This window comes from Pezoporus occidentalis, unplaced genomic scaffold (genome assembly GCF_034315485.1).
Source record: "Pezoporus occidentalis ecotype Australia unplaced genomic scaffold, CSIRO_AGI_Poc_V1 ctg12, whole genome shotgun sequence".
NCBI lineage: Eukaryota > Metazoa > Chordata > Aves > Psittaciformes > Psittacidae > Pezoporus > Pezoporus occidentalis.
Window position 1 is genome coordinate 3,196,779 of NW_026912994.1, and position 23,885 is coordinate 3,220,663.

The following is a 23,885-nucleotide window of genomic DNA, read 5'->3' on the forward strand; positions in this document are numbered from 1 at the left end:
TCTCTTGTGTGCTTTCTCTACCAGAGTCTTGCTCCAACTAAAAGGCAAGAGAGGAAACTCCATGAAGGCTTCTCCATTATTGCAGAGAAAAAGTTCTCTAAGAACTTTTCTGGTTATTTTCCCCTTGTTTTTTTTTTTTTTTTTTCCCCTTCAGATACCATATTTCCCTACTGCCTGTAGCATAAAGGGTTGTTTGCTTGTGTAGCCTGAAGCTCTCTTTACTTCCTTGCGAAGGAAGACAGAGTAGTCTCTCTTCCTAAATCACTGTCAATCTTTTATCTTCTTCCAAGGTCTTTCATTTGATCTTTTTTCCTCCCAGATTTTGCTTTTTCTTTCAGCAGTCCAAAGTTTCTTTCCTTTTGCAGCACTTGCAGGTTACTTTAATATCTTTCTGCCATAAAACCCAGGGAACCTGTCACATGCTTCCCTCTGCTTCCCTGCTTTACCACTGTATTCTTTGTGCAGTGCTGCTGCAAGGACCCCAAACCATCTACTGCCATCCCCTCCCTCTGGTCCTGGTGGGCACCTTGGAAACTCTTTGCAACCAGTTTTTCTGGGAGTTGGGTGAGTATATGTGTAAGTTGATATACTCTGGGCTGTAGCTAAGGTAGGCAGGCGTAGCCTGACGTAAAAGCAATGGAGACATGAAAATGTTAAAATGTTGAGGCACAGTTAAAAGTTTTGGATACAGAAGAATCACAGCCTGAGGCCTTTTTCATTCTATGTTGTAATTAATATATATGTGATGGTAACAATACACTGATTTTTATTTCAAAAATTTTTAATATTTCAATTGCTACAAAAAAGCAAGGTCTGCCACCCAATCAGTGGTAAATGTTGTAGAACATTTTTATAAGGCTTCCTGGCTAAAGCAAAAGTCTATTTTAAAGTTATTAAAATTCTATAATGAGCTACCTTTCTAAGCTCACCAATAAAAGTATAATATTCTGTAGCTCAATATAATAATTCAGTGAAATTAACCAAGTAAGTGGTCAATGAAGCAAATGATTAAAAAGCAGAAGATTGAAAAATGAAGATTAAGGAGGGGTAAAATTGCATTTTCTATTGCTGTATATTTTTTAGGTCATAATTAAAGTCCACTTCATAAAGAAAAAAAACACCCCTTTAAAATGTACAAAAGTACGTAGGGTTTGCTAGCATTTTTGCCCCCTATATCAAACTACCTATGTGTTGCTAACTTTACAAGATTTAAAATATTTGCAAGAGAATCTTCAAAACAGAAAAAAAATAAATTATTGAAAGGGTCTTAAGCAGTTGTTTCAGCTTTCCTGCCTTTCTGCTGCTTTTTGTCTAAATATCCTTAGCTGTATTAGATTGGCACTGTGGGATGTAACAATGACCAGTATACTTGAGCACAGAATGTTCTTTTAATTGTTCATAGGAATATTTAGGAAGATTACTTTATTGACCCAGACTATAAGATCTTATATAAGATCTTCTTATTTACCACTGAGGAATAATTATTGTAAAAATGGTGGTTTGGGAGAGTTACATCGCATTATTTTGTGCAGTGGGCAGGTTATCTTAAAATTGGGAGGCTGCATAAGGCTGCATAATAGTGGCTGAAGCTGTTTCTAATTTCTATATTGCTGCTCTCTACATGTCAAGAGTTATTTCAAGATCATGTCATTGCTACTTCCTGTGTGTTGTGTCTTAACTTAGTGAGGTGACAGGAGTCCCTGGCATGATCAGTGCCTCACTCCTTAACTGAGTAAGAGTTCATGGTATGGGGTGCTTCACTACCCAACTCGTTACACAGAGGCCAAGGCCTGTTGGGTATTCGTCAGACTGTAGAGTAGCTGAGAGGGTGGGAGGTGGGAGGGATGCACTGCGATAGCTGATCCCAACAGAAATACTTGGATGTTAGAGGTAGTCTATTGTTATGTGTTTTTATTTCATAGGCTTCTGTCTTTGGTTGTTCTAATTCATTATTTTGTGCATTAAAAAAATATATTTAGTTATGTTCAAAGAACACATTAAGGCATTTAAGGACATATACAGCCCTGACAGTTTGCATGGAGACAGGATATTTAAAGAAGCAATGGATACACACACAGAATAAAAACCCACCTCTCTAAAACCACCCTAAACAACCTCCAAACTCTTTGCAGCATTGCAAAAAAAGTTTGATGCCAAGTAAGTATTGTGTGCTTTTGTGAATGGAGCCACTACTAAAGGGAAGGAAGAGACTCTTGGTCAGAGAGATCCTGCCAGAGGGGATGTCAATGGAGATTTGTTTGGAAGTCAGCAGGAGCTGTAACTCGACAGGCTGTGCCATTTCTTTTAAGAGCTAGCTGCTCTTAAATGTTATTGTCACTCAGAAAATTCCTTTTGACATCATAATGCTGGTGGTGATAAGCAGCAGTTTAGAGACTCTCAGATGTGCATTATTGTCATTTGTTGGCTGTGCTGCATGGTTGAACTCAGGCAGACATGGGTACCGGCTTGGTTTACATCATCTTTGGATATTGGCTCCTTGCATTGATAACTATCTCTGGATCTTTGCTTTTATTTTATGGCTGGAATATTTTTAACTTTTTATTTGGCTCCAAGAGTAATTTTTAGTTTTGTGCATAAATTAGTGGCCTGGATTTTATCAGTGCCAGACTTGCTTAATTCCTATTGGTGTCAGTGGAAGTCATTTGAGCTTAACACTGCTGAATTTCAAGTCACTAACTTTAAATATGTAAACAATTGTCCTCAGGCAATTGGGTGCAAATGTAGTGGCTTGAATTTTGTAAACCAGTTCTATAACCAATTAAGTACCATTAATTTAAAAAAAATAAAAAAACTAAAAAAAAAAACCTAAAAAAATAATTAAACTAATATTTACCAGTGTTTCAACACTGTGGGTATTGCATAAGAGTCTTTGAAAGTCAGTGTATTTGGTTTTCATAATTAAGTATGATTTTTGTGGTTACCTCTAATATCCCAACTTGGGGATCTCAGTTGAATCTAATTATGTTTCAGTTGAAAATAAGATGTTCCACTGTCTGAAGTTGTAGATCAGGGCCCATTCCTAAAGCAGTTCATTATTTTTAATGAGCAACTTCATTATATCTGATTCTGCAGAGAACAAGATATAATCCTGTTGATGCAAAGAACCTTGTTAAACTTTGGTAGCTAGCAGCATCTGACTAACAGCCTGAATAGGGCAACAAAGATTAGTGGGGTTAAACTACCTTAGAGGGTCCTAGTCTCTCCCTGTAGGTGAGTTATAACAGGCAGTGTGCAAAATAATTTTCTGTTTCTTTTCTGTTTATGTGAACTTCGTTAGGCTGGTCTTCTTGTGTTTTACCTTTTAAGTGGTCTGTTTTAGAAAAGAAATTACAAGGAAAATTTGCAATAAGCCATAATTCTCAGGGAAGTTCTACCTAAAGAAGGTAGTAACGACATGTTTCTGACAGTCTTGAGTGCCTGCTGGGTGTGTTACAATATGTATACTGCTCCCTAATGCAGCATTTTGTGTTTCATCTCTGAATTAGCTTACAAACGTGTAAAAACATGTTACCCGACAACTGTCTGGCGAGGATACAAATTAGCAAGGTATCTCAGGTCAACATACTGTTAATACAGCACAGTGCCAGGTATTTGTATACTTCCTGTCTGGGAGCTCCATGCTGTTCTGTTGCACTGAATCTCTTTGGGATCCACTGTGAAGGTACAGGAACGTTGTCCATTGTACAGGGAGGAAGAGTCTGTGGTTCTGCAGATCTGCTCCTGGACTTCCTTTAATACATTGTTAAAAAGGAAAAGGTATTAGTTAAACAGTGTTGGAACAGGTATTAGTAAACAGTATTTTGTGCTCTTTGTACTTAAAGAAATAGTTGAAGATAAAAGAAAACTGAAATCCTGAAAACTGAATTTTTCACAAGTTTTCCATTTTGGCCAGTCTGAACACTGGTTAACTGGAGGTAACTGGGATAAAAGCACTCTCGCCCTTATGCTATGCATCTTCCTAGCCCCAGTGGAGATAGAGTATTTCTGCAGGAGTTTGGGCTGTAGGTGTGTGCTGACTGCTCAGGCATGGGGACTAGGAGAGGCCAGAATAAGAATATTATATTTTCAAAGAAAAATAACAAATACCACAATTCATATTTCTTCATGGCAAACAGTTCAATTATTTGCAAAGGAGACTATAAACACCTTGAAACAGGCTTGGTGCAAAGTTACAAGCAACTGAAAGCAGGGCTTTATAACAGGGAGTGCCTTAGCAGACAAATCCTTTCAGCCCTGTCTGTAATCTGTTTAATGAGTCTACAGAAAAGATGGCTTGGTCATTACACACTCATATGGGCATCTGATTTAAAACTTTTGGTCCTGTGTTCCAGTAAAACCGAAAGAGCAGTCTTTATGCAGAAAAAAAGATGAATTATATGTATAATTTAATTCTGAAAAAGGGTAAGAAAATGTAGCTGTGAAAAAGAGAAGTTGTTAAACTCTGTTTCTGTAACAGAAATTTCAAATTTACATTTCTTGATGAAAGCTTCCATAGAAGAAGGAAGGAAGCAGGAATTTTAGCGTTATTAATCATTATTTTATTATCTACAGATTATATTTGGGGTGGAGTGGGGGAGATAAAGGAGGTTTTTGAAGATTCAAGAAAACAAACAGCATTCATCTGAAGTGGAGAACAAAAGGACTAAGGAAATTGTCTCTAAGGTAGCCCCTATATTCAATCTTCGTAAAGACTGGAGTAAATTGAAAACTATCAATATGTAAGCAGATAGGTAATAACAAGATGGTGAGAAAACAAAATAATTGGCAGTGATGGTTCAGGAAGGTGGCACATCAAACCTGTATAACTGCTTTTGTGGTTAAGGTGGAAGTAGTCTGTGATATATCAACTTTAATACTATGCGGTGATGACATTAGTCGATTTGGCAGATGTAATCCAGATTAAATAATTGTAAGATCTTGGAAGAACATGAAGAACCATTATAATTGTGTTTGCTGACCAAGAGTTTTGGTCCCCCAGGGATTTCTGTATCCAGCCCTGTTCCAACTTTCATAAGAAGTTGGCTGGTGAAATAGAGAATACACTGATGAATTTGTAGGTAGTATTTGAACTGAAATAATTCTTGTTGGAAGAATCTCCTGACAAATCAGAATATAAAATAACAATAAAATAGTGATATGGCCTGAAATCAGGAAGATGGGAAACACAATAAGCACAATTGAATATTGTCTGGAAAGGTGAATTTAAATGAACAAATAGAAAATGGGAAGAACTTGCTAGATAGGCAGCAATACAGTGGAAATTGATTTTGGGTGTTAGTGGAAAGTAAATATACAGAAATAGTTTAATGATTAAAAAAAAGACATGATGCTGGTCAAGCTCTTACTAATAAATGACAAAGTTTCTCTGTGTTTGGGTGGATGTTTCATGTACTTTACGTGAAAGTATACATACAAAGATTTGTGCCTCCCACTTCTCTCTTTCTCTACATGGCATTCTAGGTTACTGGAATCAGTAAGTAAAACAGAACCAGGAAATGGAGGGCTTTCCTTACTGCTGTAAATGGACTGTTTCTGAAACATCTGACTCATCCCCTACTTGTGTGGATGATAAAATAAAAAGCATTTCATATGCAATGCATTTAGTATACCTTTTCTCCCATTTTAAGGATGTTTTCTGTTGCAGAGGTGTTGATGCAGCGTGTATGAGCGTACCAAAATCAGAGTTCATCTTGCAGTACAGATAATTATAACATTAAAACCACTGTGTTACAACTTATACAAAGGGCAGTATAATATTTGTCTGAGTGCTCTTTAGGCATTGAGCTCAAATCCAACCTAATCTAGCAAAATCTTTCTTTGATGTCACTGAAGTTAATACATTTACCATCGTAGTTATTATGTCTTCCCATATGAAACTGTAGACATTAGTTAAGACTGTGGGGTGCTTTGGAATCTCATTGTTTTTTAACAAGAGGATCAAACCCTAATTATGTTGGCTGCACCGCCTGTCTCAGATCAATTTTGTGATTTTGTTTCTGTGACTGGAATTAATATTGCTGACCACCGGTAACACAATGTTTGTATTTTGCATACATGAAATATTAATGCAAATATCTCATAGCAGGTGAAGACCAACAAGAGAACTACAGGAGTATGGTTTTACATAAAAAGGAATCAGTTTTATTTCCTACCTCACCGGAAGTGAAACTTCCTTAGAACTTCAAGTACATTTGTACTTTCTTAATCTCATGATAAAACCTTTCTTGCTATACATCTATCCTATTTATTCATCTCCTTATGACATAACAGAGCATTTCTACATGAAATCCTCTGTTTAAATAATTTCTCAACCTAAACCTGGGTGAACACAATTTCAATTTTCTTGGAAAGATTCTTTCAATTTTTTTCTAAGTCATAACATGTTGGAGCATGTCAGAAATAGCATTGATCAGAAGTGATGCTGTCTATTGAAGTCAGAAGCAAGTATCAGTAGGCTCAAAAGATAACAAAGGCAGCTGATAATGAGCCTGAAATTACATTTAAAAGGTGTACTTCATGCACTTTTTTGATATGCTATAAGATGCAGTGAAAACACATACTAGCTTTATTAGAACGCCAGGTAAAGTAAAATTTCTGATCTCAACAATTTTTACTGTTGTTTCACTTCTTGGAAGTCAACTTATAACCTTGAAAAAGTTGGCTCTTGAAAAGAACAGACTGATAGAAAGGCTGCATGATACAGATACTTCTCAAAACCTACAAATGTGATAAAACAGAAGTCAGGCTTAATAAAAGCTAGTCTTTTTTGTCTGGTTTTAGTTATCTGTTTAATTCAGTATGGAAATATAAATTATACGAATCTTGGTGAAAGCTATAGAACTAACGAGAATTTGCAAATTACTTGGGAAAGAAAATGTGGAAGAGAATATTCCACTGCTCCAAATCTGGAGCTTCTGCTTCCTTGATCCCACTGTAGAGTCTGAAACAGTCATGTTTTAGTCTTTAGTTCTGACATGTTACTCCATTGTTCCTAATTATAAGTGTGGAGTGTCTTTAAGATCTCAAATTTTGATAAAATGGCATCAATACAAATTCTTCTGGAGTGGAGTTGTTTCAACCTCCTGAACGACACTGGCAGCAACCCTAGACCAAAATAAGTTCCTGAAACACCTATGCTGTGAATGCTGGCTTCTCAATATGTGTTACTATACAGAAGTGTGGGCACTGACTGTCACCGTTGAGCTCTTCTGTCTGAATAGGTGGGTATTACAGGCAGCACTGTTGATACCTTGTGATTATTTTAACAATGAATTTTGTGTGCAAACCCTGCTAAATATTGTGAAATTTAGTTTTAACATGCCAATCTCAAGTTTTCTTTTGGTCCTCTAAAATTAGGTATTCATGGTAATGAACAAACTAAGTAACTGTTTAATGCATAATTAAGTAACAGTTCTATCTGTTATTTGATTCTGACTCTTTAATGTATTTTTTATGCAAACCAGAACTATTTTTTTTTCCTTGTCTCAAGGAAAAAATGCCAACTTTGAACACTTCCATCCACAACTTCTCCGGGCAATCCTATTCTACAAAACTTTTAGAAGGAAGATCTTCATAGCCAATTTGTAGACCTGGAAGGTAGTTTGCTTGCTTAACTGAAATGGGAGTTATTAATAAGTATTTAACCTCAAAAATAAGAAGCAAAAAAAACTGCTATGCACCACAAACTGCACAAAAAAAAACATACAAACCCCATAAAACTAATGCTCCCCAATGCAAAAATCTCAAACAGAAAACATGTTATTTTCAGTGAAGTATCAGGTACACAGCAAGGTGTATAGAAAAAGCAGATGTAATTACTGTAGCAAATCTTAAAAGGACTACATCCCCATTTGTTTGCATGTTGTTGTTGGGTTTGTTGTAAAGTTACCTAATGTGAGAGCTGAAAGACAAAGTCACTAAAGTTGGGACTCATGGAAGGAATCAACGTTATCCATGTAAATGGCCTTTCTAATACGGCCTAAATGAATTCTGAGGATTCAGTGGGAAAGTTATGAGAAAAAAATGAATAGGGTGTTTGAGCTTACTAACACATTGCTAAAATAATGTGTCTGTCTTTGCTGTTCTGTGGCAGGATTCATTCTTCTGGAGCCTGAAAGGGCTTATGTACATTGTGTATTAAAATGCTGCAATGTGTTTTATTCATAATACTAATCTGGAGAGGAGGTGCTTTGTATTTGATAGCCTTTATAAATATATACGGCATACCTAAGTGTTTGTGCAAGAATGTTAGAAACAGTCATACTTACCTGATCACTAACTGTGGCATGACAGATGTCTAATACTTGGACTTGTTAACCCAAAGTATTTCACTGTCATTTTTTGTGCATGAATATGTAAATTTTTGCCATTTTTTTCAGATATAAGTGGACACTTCATCATGATTGTAATATGAACAGATATTTGTTTTTAAATGTTGTGGAAAAGGGGTTGATTCAGCATGTACATACTGAAATTGTATGTAAGATTTATCTATGTGGTCTAGGAATACCGTTGCTTTGTTTGGCCCTGTTCCAAATATTCCAAACTTCAGTGTGTTTAAATCCAAGGGTGATGATAAAATGAAGACCAATATGCTTAGCTGTATTATCAGAGGTAAAGTGTGGAAATGTGGATTTTTGTTTAAGGAAATAAATTGGTTCCTCTTGAATGATAGCAGAAGGTTCCTCTTTTAATCTGTTGCAAATAACCTATAACATTTTTTAAAACATGGATATAATTATAGAAGAAATGGATTGGCATTTGACTTTCAAATGTATAGTCCATCAAACTATCAAATGAATATTAAGTAAATTCAGCTTCATATTTTGAAAATGCTTCCATATGCAAAAGTCAGAGTTATACAGCCGTGACTTGAAATGAGTGATTTCTATTAAATGCATGTATGTAAAAGATGTGATGACTGTTGCTAGCAAACTTAAGTGACAGTTATATGTAATGCACCTGATCTTCTTGAAAAATTTAATTTATATTTGAGAAAGGCAAGAATGAGGCTTGTAAAGGTGATTTTTTTGACTGTTTGTTCTCTGAAATACATAAAATATTTATAATTTATCAGTAATATGAATTTATACTAATTCATGTTAGATAAGTTTTTATTGTATAATTTTATTTAAAAAATAATGCATTCCAGTTTTAAATGTTAAGTTCTGACTTTATGCAATATTTCTTCTGGGTATCTCATATTTTTCATATCAGCTTTTCTTGGTTTGTGCCAAGATTCATCTTTTTGAATTCCTTCAAATATCTTTAAGTAGATCAGAAATGGATTAAATCTAGGAGGGATAATTGGAATTGATTCAGCCTTTCAAGCTGATTTTGCCCTTTCTTTGTGACTGGTCCATATTGTTCAATGCTAGAGAATCCACTATATCTAAGTGAGCTGCAAGAAGAGTGTTGCCCCAGTGCTTCTCCCACCATGTCCCCTGGCTTATAGCTTCTTCAGGAGGCTAGGAACCATGAAGAATCACTAAAACTGGTAATGTCTACAAAAGCAGGCAGATTTGGACTGACAGGCATTTCTCACCCAGTTTAGAAGTCCTCAGAAACTTAAGCTTTTCTTTGACAAAATGATATTGGAAACTCTTGCACCCCATGTAAGACTGGCTCATCAGAATTTCTGGTGGTGCCTTGTAGGTTTCTTGGAGCAGCAAGTAGCCCTTGGTACTATCCTAGTTACACAGTTTGTCTTGCATAGATTGGCAGTTTTAAAAAGATGCTTTGTCTAAAGCGTCTCATGCTCTCATCTGAAATGTTTTCTTCAGTTTTTCCTTTCTGTAGCAATAACTTACTGGTAGAAAATGTTGATGTAGGCTGCTGATAAAAAGGAAAGTCCTGGGTATTCTATATATATGCATATTAAAAATTAACAACAAAGTGCTGTTTCCAATGACAGTGAACTCAATGAACTAGAGTTCCTAAGCACCTTATAGAATATTCATGCTCAGTAAATACTAGTTTGTGTACTGTTATTCACCAGATAGAACTCAATCTGTGTTAAGTAAATACTGTAGCTGAGGAGATAAGAAAACAAATGTGCAAACAAATGGTGTGTATATTTGAGGAAGACAGATTAAGAATAAGCCAGACTTTTTGATCTGGATTTTTGGAAAAAAGAAGCATGCCACTTTCTCAGGTGTTCTGTTTGGTGCTTCTTGGGGGGCTGGGGGGGGTGTGATTAAGTAAGGTGAAGGGGACTTTTTTTATCCTTAAATTTATATGCTTTTAAAAATAGCCTATATTAACCAGTCTAGTAAGTAAGTTAAAGAAACCTAAGGAAAAGGAGCCTAAAGCTAAAATTGAGTAAAGGCAGAGATTTTTCTTAAAACAGGTTTTGAAAAGGAGTGCTTATGAGCTAATTCATGACTGGCAGTGAGACAAACTCAAGGAAAAATGTCAAAATTTGTGGTAAAGTTAGTAGTGACCTTGTGCTATGTTGTGCCAACTCGTGCTGTATACTGAGCACAAGAAATGCAGGGGCTTTTGCAAACAAACAATGATTCATATAGGTGCCGAAGTGGCACCTGGCCATGGAGATCCTGAGGAAAAAGGGAGCTAATCATTATTGGATTAGAGTTTCTTAACGTAGTCAATGGATTACTGCAGCTGTAAATATTCTTTGTGAAAGAGCCATGCTGCCAGGGTCTTGGTGATGAATTGCTGCCCTTGGAGCTCTCTTCCAGGGAATATTTAGAAACTGTGAAGGTAGAAATAACATAAACAGGCCCTTTTCAGTAACTTATCCTGTCTTCATATGCTGAGTGTTTGGGTTTGTTTTTTTGGTGATTTCTTGTTTTTTGGGGGGCGGAGGGTGGGGTGTGTGGGTTTTTTTTTTGTTGTTTAGTTTTTTAGGTAGGGAAAACTTAGAAGAGTTGCATAACCTTTAGCCTTGCAGCATCCTACAATCACAGCTTCTTTTTGATTCAAGTCTTATGGATGGTTTGAAGAAGGCTGCCCCTGGGTCAAGAAATACACCACTTTTGGTGTCTCCTTCACCAGAGATACTCTGTGAACAACCTGGTATTTTCTTTTTCTCTCGCCCCCCCCCCCCCCCCAAATTTCTGAGAAATGTTTATATGCAGAATTGAGTAAGTGCCAGGGTTGAGAAGTTTCTAGATGGTTTTAATGAACTGTGTTGGGTAATACCATTCATTTTAGGAATTGTCTAGATTAATACGGATTCTTGGATAATGTCTAGTTATATCCCAGGAAGGTAGCAGTAGGCAACATTTGAATTTAACTAATCTCCATTTGCTTAAAGTGGTAGTGTTAGTAACTTTTTAGAGTTAGTGACAGTAGATAGCTAAAGATTTCTCTTTCTCTGCAGAAACTGTGGTATGTAAAAATCAAATTTTTTAAAACATATGGAGATCAATAAAAGAATGTGTATCAGATGCATACTTACATTTTTAGTATCAACATAACTGTTTCTTTAAACATTACTGGAAAAAATAACTCGCAAGAGAAATATGAAATGGGTTTGTATTTACCACATGATACAAGTGATTTATGGAATTAATTAAGTTCTTGGAGATCAAAAGAGAACAACATTAGAGATCTACATTACAAGGCAAGGGAGATCAAAGTTCAAGTCTTCATTCTCAGCAGAAGAGGGACTTTCTTTCTGCATAAATGGTAGTCCAAGCTGGATAGTCTGGAAAGAGTACTTTCTAGTGTACTTCCTTTGGTCAGTCTCTAATCTGATCTATCTATCTATCAGATATATATATATATCATATATATATATATATTCCCCCCCCCCCCCCCGGAATTATGCTTAAACTGTCTATATTCCTTTTCCTAATTAAGGGAAAACATGTCAAACACTCAACATTTTCTGTGTGAAATAGAATTCTTGGTTTCTGGCCAACCCTGATATATCTGCTGATATATGTGGCATTCACTTAATATGTATTTCCTGCAGTAAGTCCTGATCCAGAGAAGCCATTAGGGATGTGTACAATATTAACTGAGTCATCTGGCTGATTTAAATGTAGCAGTTGTCAATTGTAGACATTTAACTACGGCTAGTACTGGGACTAGTTCAGAGAATCTAAACATGTACCAGCAGGTTTTCATGAACCTGCTATATAAGCAGCAATTAGTGCCTTCTGAACTGGTAAGAAATGATGGAAAACCCCCAAATCTATTCCCATGTGAGTTTCAGTATTACTGAAACTTCCTTAACATCTATAGCAATACCTCTTGTCTTAACATCACCCTGTTCCATGCAACATGGAAATTTGCAAGAATGTGTTGCACTGGGAATGCATATATAGCCAAAAAGTTGCATTCTGTTGAGTGTGTCGTGCCTCCAACTTAATTGATGTGCTGGAGCCTGTCAACTGACCTTGTAACTCTCAAGTTATTTTTCTTCCCTTGTACAATTGGTTCATGACATGTATGCGATTTAAATGCCTACTCCCTGTCCACAGCATCTAACGCCTTTTTTGCTACCCTGTTAAGTCTAGTGCCTGTTGCGGTGATTTTTGTGTTTTGATTTTTTGCTTATACTTTGCTGGCTTATACTCATTTTTGTTCCCTAGCATAAATATAAAGAAAGATCTGGCTGTGTTTTCAATTTTAGATATATTTTAAAACTTTCCTGTGACAGAATTCTGTGCACACTGAAATTTGATAAGAAGAATTGCCTATGCGAAAAAAATATTCAAGAAATTCAAACAACCTAAACCCTTAAACTATATGTCCTGAATTTTTTAAACAGGAATGCATCAGCTTCTTAAAGTTGAAACTGAGGTTCCTTCAGATTATGAGTTTTTTCAAAGGGCAATGATCAGCATGTTCAGAGGAAACATTACCTGCCTCTGACCATCTGAAAGCACTGAAACTACTAGTAGAATAAGTTACCCATGAAAACAAAACATGAGTGGCAGAATTTGATCAGCTGGTCTGTCTCTTAAATGGAATGCTGCATATTTTTGTTGCTGTTCATTGCAACAGTTTGTCATATAACTTTCTTGAGATTATTTATATATATATATATCTCTGTAAAACAGAATGGCCCATTAGAGTTACTTCAAGCTTGGAGAGAGAAGGTCATTTAACCAGTCCAGTTTACCTAGTAGAAAGTGAGTTTTACATTTGCTGCATGTAAGAAATTAGGTGGCTAATAATGATCAAGCTTGCAAATAGCTATTGGGACTTAAATATAAATATATATGCATAATATATATGTGTACATACCTTTATGCATAGGTATAGATATATACATATTTTAAATGCATGCAACTATGGCCAAACTAAAGTAAATGCTAAACTGAATCTAATTATTTCTTTTTTTGCTTTGTGGAGAATAATTCTAATGCTTGTAGTGTTAACAAGACATGTGCCTTTGTCAGTTTTAGTTATTCCTGCAGAACTCATTTTAATGAGATTTCCAGCTGGACTAGGATGTCCCATTCTAATTTTAATATTGGGGGGGGGGACGGACGGAGGGGGACGGACGGAGGGCGTGGAAGCAATGGCTAAAGTACTCTAATGATATGCTGTGTCCTGTTTGGTTGCCTGGGTTGCAAATATTTTAGACCAATGACTATCATTATCTGCTTTTACAATGCCTGAAAAAATACAGCATGGTTCTCAACAAGAATTATAAATAAAATAATTATCACTTTATAACTCAAAACTGTGACTCTCTTTGTGGATCTGTTATTTCCAGCTTGCATCTAATTGTTTTTCTGTCTGCATTTATGTTTTGTCATTAGGACTAGCATAAGGGTTTCTGCTTTGAGGGTCAAAATGAGTCTTGAAGTCACCGAAGAGCAGCAGATTAAATTAAAAGTGAGGCTTTCCTAGTACACATTACAGGTTTTGCTTTGTTTTGGAGTAATTTTTAAAACCTAATATTTGGGACCTAATGTTAATTAGCTTTCTTGCTCATTTATTCTCTTCCAGCCTGCCTGATCTAGCCTTACTGTAAGCCATTGTTGGTTTAGGCAGGCAAGGTGTCTGTTCCCTTCTTCCCATAAGCACCACCCTGTGTGCACAGACAGGTCTCCTTGACTGAGAGCAGGACCCTGCCAGAACCATCCTCTTTCCTCTTGGAAATGACTAGGACTGACCTTCAGCCCTGGCTGATCCTTGAAGAGTTACTGACATCCACAGTGTGCTGACTCTTGGTAAGAGAGATAAGCATTTATGAACTGCTGCTACTCCTCAGACACCGAGCTAATCTAGCAAGTGCACGATCTTCTCTGCCTCCCAAAGAGGCCATATATTAACTATATGGACAGTCCTTTGACTGCCCTCAGAAGAGAGACAAGAAGCAGGCATTTCTTTCTTATTTTGTTTTTTATCTTCCCTTTGAGGATCTTACGTCACTCTCTAGCCCTCTTAGATTTGGCATGACATTATCTGAGGTAATCTCTGTGTCCTCAAATGTAATTTATCTGCTGTACTGTGGAATGTAGGTACATCTCAACTGCCTTTTATGATAGTTAGATCTGGTTGCAGCTTCAGGAGGTGAAATTTTATAGAGGCTTATATGCCCTACGTTTGATCAACTAAGGTATATGCTTACCTGGATTGTCCTCTCAGCTGCTCAGTTGTATTGAGGAGTTTGCTGTTCTTGGGCAGAAAGGTGAGAAGCTGTTACAATAACAGGAAGAAAATGGCAGTAAGGAGGGGATGAATAGGGTGAACTGGAAATTCAGACTTAGAGCTGTTGTACCATATACTTTCAGACACACGGAGCTCCTCCATGCCACCCCATGTCAGTGGGAGGAAGGGGCACTCTTCAGCCCAGTGCTTTGGTACAGAGGGGAGTGGGCTACTGGCTTCATTTTCCTGCTCTCAGCAATCCACAGTTCAAGGCACCTGGCTGGTTTTTGTGCACAGACAGCTTTGAACATAAATTCTAAACAGAAACACAGACCCCAATAGCAAAAAAGCAATGGATCACAAAAACCCTACATTTCAAAATTTAAGTTTTTGTAGGCATTCTGAGTAAATCAAAAGGTGTTATCAAGGCATTCTTTAGTGGAGAAACTCTTAGTTCATAGTTACATGTAATATTTTGGAAACATAAGCACCAAAAAAAACCCAAACTCTCTCTCCTTTCTCAGACAAGACTAACAGTAATTCGTGTTGTTGCAATTGTAGCCTGACAGTAGTGTACTGGCTGTTTTATTTGCTCTGTAATATGTAATGAGTATTCTATTTGAATTATAAAGCAACATGATGAATGAATTGGGCAGTATCGATTGAACTTCTGTACTAGTCAGTAATCATTTTGTTTCTCAAGCTTTTATGCCCTCGGAGTGGGAATTAAAAAATGGTTTAATTAGAATATGGAGCACTATCCCCTTTAGTCAGCATCTGCTAACAATAAACATAAAGGCTTTAAGCAGTAAGACCCAATGACTTGTTAAAGGAAGTGAGAAGTAATGAAAGACAGTGGTGTTTGTTTCTTCATCAGGCTTTAAAAAATAATCATAATCTGCTTTTCTTTCTCTTTTTTTTCCTCATTTAATTATAGTATTTAAATATAGCATTTAATCTATCTACTAATTTTCAAGAATTGGTCAGTTTTTAAAGATTTGTAATTAAATTTTCAGTGTTTTATTTATGACAAATATTTGGAACATCTAGTAATAGACAATGAAAGAAATTACTTCCAAACTAAAAATCTTGTATCGGTAATCTCCATGATCAGCCTGTATCTAATGTTCCTGTGTCTTCAAATTTTGATAAAAAGAACAAACCAAAACAGCTTGAATCCTTTAGAAGTTAATGGGATGTCCATAATGATATGTCCTTTCTAGTAGTTTTTCTTACTATTGGCTTTTCTGTAGAGATGTTGATAGAAACATGTTTTTGTTATTCAAACTTAATTCCAACAGTGAGTGTTCATTATAGGGCTAAAGTAATTTGATGGTGTTAGTTTTGTATGGTCTGGTAATTTTTTTATGTCCTAGCAAACAGGAAGTACCTTCTACTGTGTGTGCTAATGATGTACACATGGTGGGACACTGGATTTGCCTTATGCACAGTCATCTATCTCTGCAGCACCTGTGATTCAAATTCAAGAGAGATACAAAGTTTTTATTTTGGAATCAGCATATTTTAACTTGGAGCTGATTAAAAGATCAGCAGTGAAATTTAGCCTGCCATGGTTAACCTCATCTTCATGGGGTTTTTTTTCTGAAGACCTTTTGTTGGAGGGGAAAGTCACTCTAACAGAGAGAGAACTGTGAAACGTAGCTGAATTTTTGGTGTGGAAAAACTCACCTAGTGACAGAAATGAGTAGGAGGTTGTTTGCTCTTTTCTGTAATAAAATTCAGAAATAGCTGTTTAATACCCCCGTTATGGTTTTGTTGAAATGACATTGGCTTTCTGTGCTTTGAGTTCATTCTGGTCTGATAGCACTGATTTTTCTTTTTAAAAAAATCCCAACACAGCCCAATCCTCCCTTCCCCCCCCCCCCCCCCAAAAAAAAAAATCAGTTGAATTGGAAGCGATTTAACAAACGCCAATAAATTCAGGAGTATACGGTTGAAATATGCTTTCTGCTCTGCAGGACTTAATGCAGAGCACAAGGGGAGCAGAAGTTCAGCTGCTGACAGCCAGAGGTTATTTAGTGTTGTGCATTTTGGAGCCACCTCCTGTAGTTCCTTCTCCCAGGAGCTCTCAGCACTGTTGCTGCTGAAACAAGGCTAAGGAGGCAGGGCTGCAGTTCAGGGTACAAGGATAGGAGAAAACCAGCAAAGCTTTAGGAAAGATGAAGTCAAGAAGATTATGTCTATTTTACTCCAGGATGGTACTTCAGCATCAGTTCTGGATGCTGGGGGATGGTTGGAAAAGAGAAGAGAGGGACACATGCTCAAGTAATGAAATTTGAGATGAAGCAATAGTGATTTTCTGTAGGGTTTGCTGAATGCCCTGGGACAGGATGCAGGGATGGCAGAGTATGTTACCTAGCAACTAGTGGAAGGTGATTAACTCTTTGGTACCCATCCTTTTTGTCTCTCTAATAAACCGAGTGTAGAAGCTGAATTTATACAGAGAAAAGATTGGGAAGTTTTTTTACAATTTTCAGTGTAATATTTTAGAGTGGCTATAATTAAAGTGTGAGTAAATTCAAATAAAATAGCCCTGAAATGTTGTAGTTCCTATTTAAACTACTGTAACCATTTTATGGTTTATTAGTAGGTTGTTTATAACCATGATCGGTAAGTCTATCACTAACTTTTGATTGGTTTGATTGATAAGTTTGTCACTCCTTTGTTTCTGCAGTATAAATATCTGTAACATCTAATATGCATGTCATGTCAGTCATTTATCGATTGTCACTAAATCTAAATAATTTGAAGATCAGAGATGGTTGTTGGTTTGTTTTGGGTTTGTTTGTTTGTTTTGTTTTTTTAAACTACACATAAAAAGTATAGAATACATTAGCTCTACATTGTAGGTCAGACTCCCAGCAGGAGTTAAAATTCTCCAGTCAGGAACAACAGTTCTTCCTCCACTTAAATTTAGTTAAATCAAAGTACCTAAACCAACTGAGGATGTAATAATATGGCATTACTAAAAGAGCTGTTGAGATGAAAACTCCTGTTACACGTGATGGTTTTACCAGATTGGTAAGTAGGATTCTGTAAAATGTGTGGAAAGATGCAGGATGTTTAGAAGGCAGTAGCAAATAAAAAGCAGATCAGACTGTTACAAGTGTTGTAAACTAATAGTTGATCTTAAAATACAAGTTGATCTTAAATTATCACTAGTCTAGTTTTTGTTACCTAGTCTGCATAGCAATCAATATCTTTGTCAGGTTGCTTGCAGATATGTGAAATTTTTTAGGTATTCCAATAGCCATATGCTCTTTGAATTGGATAGGATGTATCTGCAAAGAGGCACTAGACAGAAGGTGCATTGATTCCCTTAGCAACAGTGGGGGAAGGAATTCCACTGTCCGAAGGGTAAGTAGGCATATATTCTTGAATGCTTATGTGTAAAGGTGAAATAAGAGGGTATTGTACACAAATGAACACGTAAAAATTTTTCCTGGTAGCATTCCTACATCACTCTACAGCTACAAATTTACAGGATACAGCTGCAGGTGGTGTGTTTTAGCAGTCTGCTACTAGTAAGCAATCATTAGAGCTACTGGTTTGTGAGCCTTCATACTTCCAAAATGCTATCATGAAAATTGCGATGCAGAGAGTTAAACAATTTCCCTTGGGGATTTTTTTTTTCTTTTGCTTGCTCACTTTTTCTTAAACGTGTTTAACCCCTTAGCTGTCTCATATCCACTAGGTGAGTGGGGATTAGTAACAGATTGGATTATGCAGAAGCAAAAATTGCCTGAAAACAGGGATGAAAATTCCAAAGAATAATAGGCATACGATGTGCTAATAGCTGCACAGACAACTTCAAATTACATCAATAGACTGTAATGTTGTTACTGGTTTTGTAGATGAATATTGACCTTGATTGCATGAGCTAATATTTTATTACACTTTCTCATGTGAGAAACAACTGAAATTGTAATTAAAATCATAGAATCATAGAATAGTTAGGGTTGGAAAGGACCTTAAGATCATCTAGTTCTAACCCCATTGCAATGGGCAGGGACACCTCACACTAAACCGTGTTACCCAAGGCTCTGTCCAGCCTGGCCTTGAACACTGCCAGGGATGGAGCATTCACAACTTCCTTGGGCACTCCATTCCAGAGCCACACTACCCTTACAGTAAAGAACTTCTTCCTTATATCCAATCTGAACTTCCCCTGCTTAAGTTTTAACCCGTTACCCTTGTCCTGTCACCACAGTCCCTAATGAAGAGTCCATCCCCAGCATCCTTATAAGCCTCCTTTAGATACTGGAAGGCTGCTATGAGGTCTCCACGCAGCCTTCTCTTCTCCAGCCTGAACAGCCCCAACTTCCTCAGCCTGCCTTCATATGGGAGTTATGCTCCAGTCCCCTGATCATCCTCATGGCCCTCCTCTGGACTTGTTCCAACAGTTCCATGTCCTTTTTATGTTGAGGACACCAGAACTGCACACAATACTCCAAGTGAGGTCTCACTAGAGCAGAGTAGAGGGGCAGGATCACCTCCTTGGACCTGCTGGTCACGCTCCTTTTGATGCAGCCCAGGATATGGTTGGCTTTCTGGGCTGTGAGCACACACTGAAGCCGGCTCATGTTCAGTTTCTCATCAACCAACACCCCCAAGTCCTTCTCCACTGGGCTGCTCTGAATCTCTTCTCTGCCCAACCTGTAGCTGTGCCTGGGATTGCTCTGACCCAGGTGTAGGACCTTGCACTTGGCATGGTTAAACTTCATGAGGTTGGCATCAGCCCACATCACAAGCATGTCAAGGTCCCTCTGGATGGCATTCCTTCCCTCCAGCATATCAACTGAACCACACAGGTTAGTATCATCGGCAAACTTGCTGAGGGCGCACTCAATCCCACTGTCCATGTCACTGACAAAGATGTTGAACAAGACTGGTCCCAACACCAATCCCTGAGGGACACCAGTCGTTTCCAGGTGGACATTGAGCCATTGACCACAACTCTTTGTGCATGGCCCTCCAGCCAGTTCTTTATCCACTGAGTGGTCCGTCTATCAAATTGATGTCTCTCCAATTTGGAGACAGGGATGTCATGTGGGACAGTGTTGAACACTTTGCACAAGTTCAAGTAGATGACGTCTAATTTCTGGCATGTCAAGCATTAGTCATATTTTAGGTGACAGTTTAGGAATATCATATTTATAATATTTTATCTTTTTTAAATGATTTTTAGTTTTGATTCTCTCTGACCTGCCTGGCTTTGCACTGAGGCAAAGTGAATGTGTTCAGCTGAAACCTGTTACACTTTGTGAACACACTTTGTGAGAATACAACTGCTCACAGCCAGCCTGACCTAAGCAGTGGGTCTAGCCTTTCCTGTTAACTGCCCCCCTTTATATTGTGGGCATGACATGCTGTGGTATGGAATACCTCTTTGGCTAGTTTGGGTCAGGTGTCCTGTCCCTGCTTCCTCCCAGCTTCCCCTCCAACCTGGCAGAGCATGAGACTCAAAGTCCTTGGTCAGACTAAACATTACTGAGCAGCAGCTAAAAACATCAGTGTTATCAGCGCTGTTCCCAGGCTGAAAGTCAAAACCACAGCACTGCACCACCTCCTAAGAAGGAATAAAAATGACTGCTACAGCTGAACTCGGGAAAGTCTGTAATGGAGGTAGTCCATTCTTTCATCTTGGCAAAGGTTCTTTCAGGTGAGATGAAGAACTTCTGAGACATGTCATGGTCAACATTATTCTAAGAGTAAAGTCAAAACACAGCACTGTACTAGCTGCTCGGGAGAAAATGAACTCTATCCCAGCCAAAACTAAAACAGAAAGACTAAGAGTAAAAGGAACTTTGTGTTCAGCTTGTGTTTGCTGTAGATGATGATGATGAAGATATTGTGGGGTAGTGAGATACTTGCTCCTGGTTGTTTTAGTTTTGAACATAAATATGCAAAGATTGATATATGTAATTTTCTCTGCTTTGTAGCATTATCAGAGAGCTCATTTCAAGAAAATGTATGCCTGTGAAGAGATGGTCATAGTAGTTCTCTAGGGGCTGCAAAACCTCAAAGCTAGAGGACTGCAGGAACTATAGAAAGTCTAATCCGTTCACCTTCTGTTACATTGCACAAGTACTACAGAAGCATGAGCCTAACAGCTGGCATTTTTTTTACCTGAAACACAGCATAATGAAACATCTTGTCCAGATTAATGGATATGTGTAATTCCAGTACTGGGAAAGGGGCACATCTGAAAAGTGAAGCAGTTGGGGTGTTAGCTGTAACATGTTCACTTTCTTAATGTGTTTCTCCAAATATATTAATTTCACCGAGTAATTTGACAGTAGAAAGAATATCCCTTTGAAGAAAACTGTGATGCCATTATGGCGTCTAGCAGAACTCCTTCAGGCTGAACTAGGGACTCATCCTACACTTTTGTGTTTTCCAGCTCCTACATTATTTCAGTTCCAGTACTGCAATCCCAGTAAAGCATATCCAATCTTTCCTATGATTTTTCCTTTACAGCCAAGATAGGTGTTGTAATTCCATTATCAGTTCTTGACGTAGGTTTTTGTTGTGCTCTACTTATTATTTTTTCTGATTTCATGGAATACATTTAATGAGTTTAAAATCTGACAGTTATTGTACATAGTTTTAACAAACTCTAAGTTTGTCTTTTTTGACGTTTCCCCTTTTGCATGGTGAGCTCCAAGTGTGTTTTGCCTTTTTCTCCCACACAAAATGGACTGACAATTCTGGATTTACACCTTCCATTCTCAATTTTCCCTCAAAACTGAAAGTTATCCAAGGTGAAAATAAAGCAATCTTGTGAGATAATATGTGTCGCTCTGGCTGCTTTGTTTCTGTCCTTCCAAGCCTTTTGTTTGAAGAATATCCTTTCTTTGACATCTTTCTAGGTAGCACTTTCAGACAGTGCTTTTTAAAAAAATTACTGAGGTGTCATATCCTAATAAACCAAAACATGGAAATCCATTTCCTTTCCATCTCATTGACATGGGACTGGTATCTCCTCTGCACCATTCTTTTTTATTGACATCAGCATCTTGGGATGCTTTCTGCTGTTACTCTGCAATCTGTGAATAATGCAGAATGACTAAACACCTTACCAGGAAGACATGCAAACACTGCCATTCTTTGGTTTGGATAGCTTTCACTGTAGTGTGACTGTCTTCAATAGCAAAATTCTAGAAATAGTTTCAAAAGAGAGAGAAGTAGTATAAACCCTGGAAAGAGAAAGCAAATTTCCATTTTCATATCCCTCAAGAGACAGCATTTGTGTCACTGAGAATATAATCTTTCCAGTTACTTTTTCTTATGTTTGAGAATTTTGTTTCTTTTACTACAGGTGGAAATCTGTAAAACTTTTAGAGGCATCTGTATCTAAAGATGATTTTTTTTTTTTTTTTTTTTTTAGATTACTCGGTTATATGCAGAGGCTATCTAAATATCTACTTATGCCATCCTTTCTTTTTCAGAATCAACTATTAAAGTTGGAGATTATCTGCCTAAATGGATCAGACATTATGGGATAATCTCACAAATGAATTTTACCAAATAATTCCCAATTTTTAATTAAAAAATGTGGGATTTTGAGATGAATTATTTCATAAAGATCTACTTGTATTTGCTGTCACGGTACAGATTTTTAAAAATAATCAAACAAGACTAAGTCTTTGAATTTCTCAAACCCAAGTTTGAAAGGTATCAGTGGTTACTGAAGACAGTCATGGAGACAAATTGGAGTTTTTAGGTGATGGAGACAAACTTTCTTGTCCAGCTGCATCATTCTTGTGTTTAAATACAATAAAAGTTAGCTTCTGAAGATTTTCTGATAAAGTGAATCAAGATATTCTTGATGTTTTTCTTCTCTTTCTGCTGATTCAGAGGGTAATAAGATATAGAAGAACAAAGGCGATATTAATTGCTTCTGTTTAGGAGCAGTTTAGGATGGCTGCAAAGTCAGTTAGCCAGGGACATCCTTCATTCCTTAACTTGGAAATCGTCAGGGAAGATGTATCTGCTAATTTGATTTTAAGATGCTTCATGTCACAGAGACAATAGGACTTTAAAGACAAATTTTTAATTGCAGATCCTTTCATGAAACAGCTACATTCCAGGGTAGTAAAACCTGCATTTGTGTGATTTCTATGAAATTTCTATGAAACATCCTGTCCTTGTTTTAGCTGGGAGAGAGTTAATTTTCTTTCTAGTAGCTGGTGCGGTGCTGTGTGTTGGATTTAGTATGAGAATAATGCTGATAACACATGGATGTTTTAGTCGTCGCTAAGTAGCGCTTACCCTGATCAAGGACTTTTCAGTCTCTTATGCTGTGCCGGTGAGGAGCAGCACAAGAAGCTCGGGAGGGAACAGAAACAGGACATCTGACTTAATCTAGCCAAAGGGGTATTCCATACCATAGCACGTCATGCCCAGTATGTATACTGAGGGGAGCTAGCCAGAAGGGATGTTTGCTGCTTGGGTCAGGCTGTGTATTGTCAGTGGGTGGTGGGCCAGTTGTGTTGTGCATCACTTGGGTTTCCTGAATTTTGCTTTATTACATTTATTAAACTGTTCTTATCCTGACCCATGGGTTTGACCTTCTTCCCGTTCTTCTTCCCATCCTGCTGGGGGAAGAGTGAGTGTGTGGCTGCCTGGTATTTACTTGCCAGCTGAGATTAAACCGTCACTCATCGTTGTAGAAAACTGGAGGCTAGTAGAGATCAAAAGCAGAAAGGATAAAAAAATGCTCTTCATTTGGTTGTGTTTAGGCAGTGTAGGAATTGCCAAAGCAAGTGATGAGTGGTTAGTTTCTGACTTGTGACTTGTTGGCTTTTGGGATACTTGGGTGCTTCCTTATTCTCCTGAAAGGCAAACATTAGGCGTTTCACGCTCTACCCTGTGCCTGGCACCTGTGTGCAGTAAGAGGGCAGCACAGAGTTATTGCTGGGGCTGCTTTAACTTCCTGGGTATTTGCCCTTTTGATCCTGCACTGAGACTGGTGTAGGAGGACCTTCATTTTGAGAATCAGGGCAGTGGTCCTCAAACAAGGTAATCAGATAAACACTCTTATTGTTTTGCCCAAAAAAGCACTTCAAATTTGAGGTCCTGCTTCCCAATTCAGTCTTGTTGGGTTCAAATCCTCATGTGCAGGGCCAAACTTATGATCCCAAATCACATTTTTCTCAGAGCTAATCAATAATATAAATAAATTGGCACATATATAGTGAGCAAAAGGGAAATGTGATAATCATAAATGTCCATGAATTGTAGGAGTAGTTTGTTCAGCTCAG

At 37.5% G+C, this 23,885-nt stretch overlaps 1 protein-coding gene and 1 long non-coding RNA gene across 3 annotated transcripts in view; both read left to right on the top strand.

Annotated features, from left to right (window-relative positions):
- LOC134157400 (uncharacterized) overlaps nucleotides 1–8,634 on the top strand; it is a 51,625-nt gene extending 42,991 nt beyond the window's left edge. For both annotated transcript variants that reach the window (XR_009962313.1, XR_009962312.1), the window contains 3 exons: nucleotides 466–564; nucleotides 3,709–3,777; nucleotides 8,114–8,634. This is a non-coding gene — a long non-coding RNA (uncharacterized LOC134157400). The remainder of the gene's footprint in view (nucleotides 1–465; nucleotides 565–3,708; nucleotides 3,778–8,113) is intronic.
- Nucleotides 1–23,885, top strand: part of DPP10 (dipeptidyl peptidase like 10) — a 568,807-nt gene that overhangs the window by 78,275 nt on the left and 466,647 nt on the right. The window lies entirely within an intron of this gene.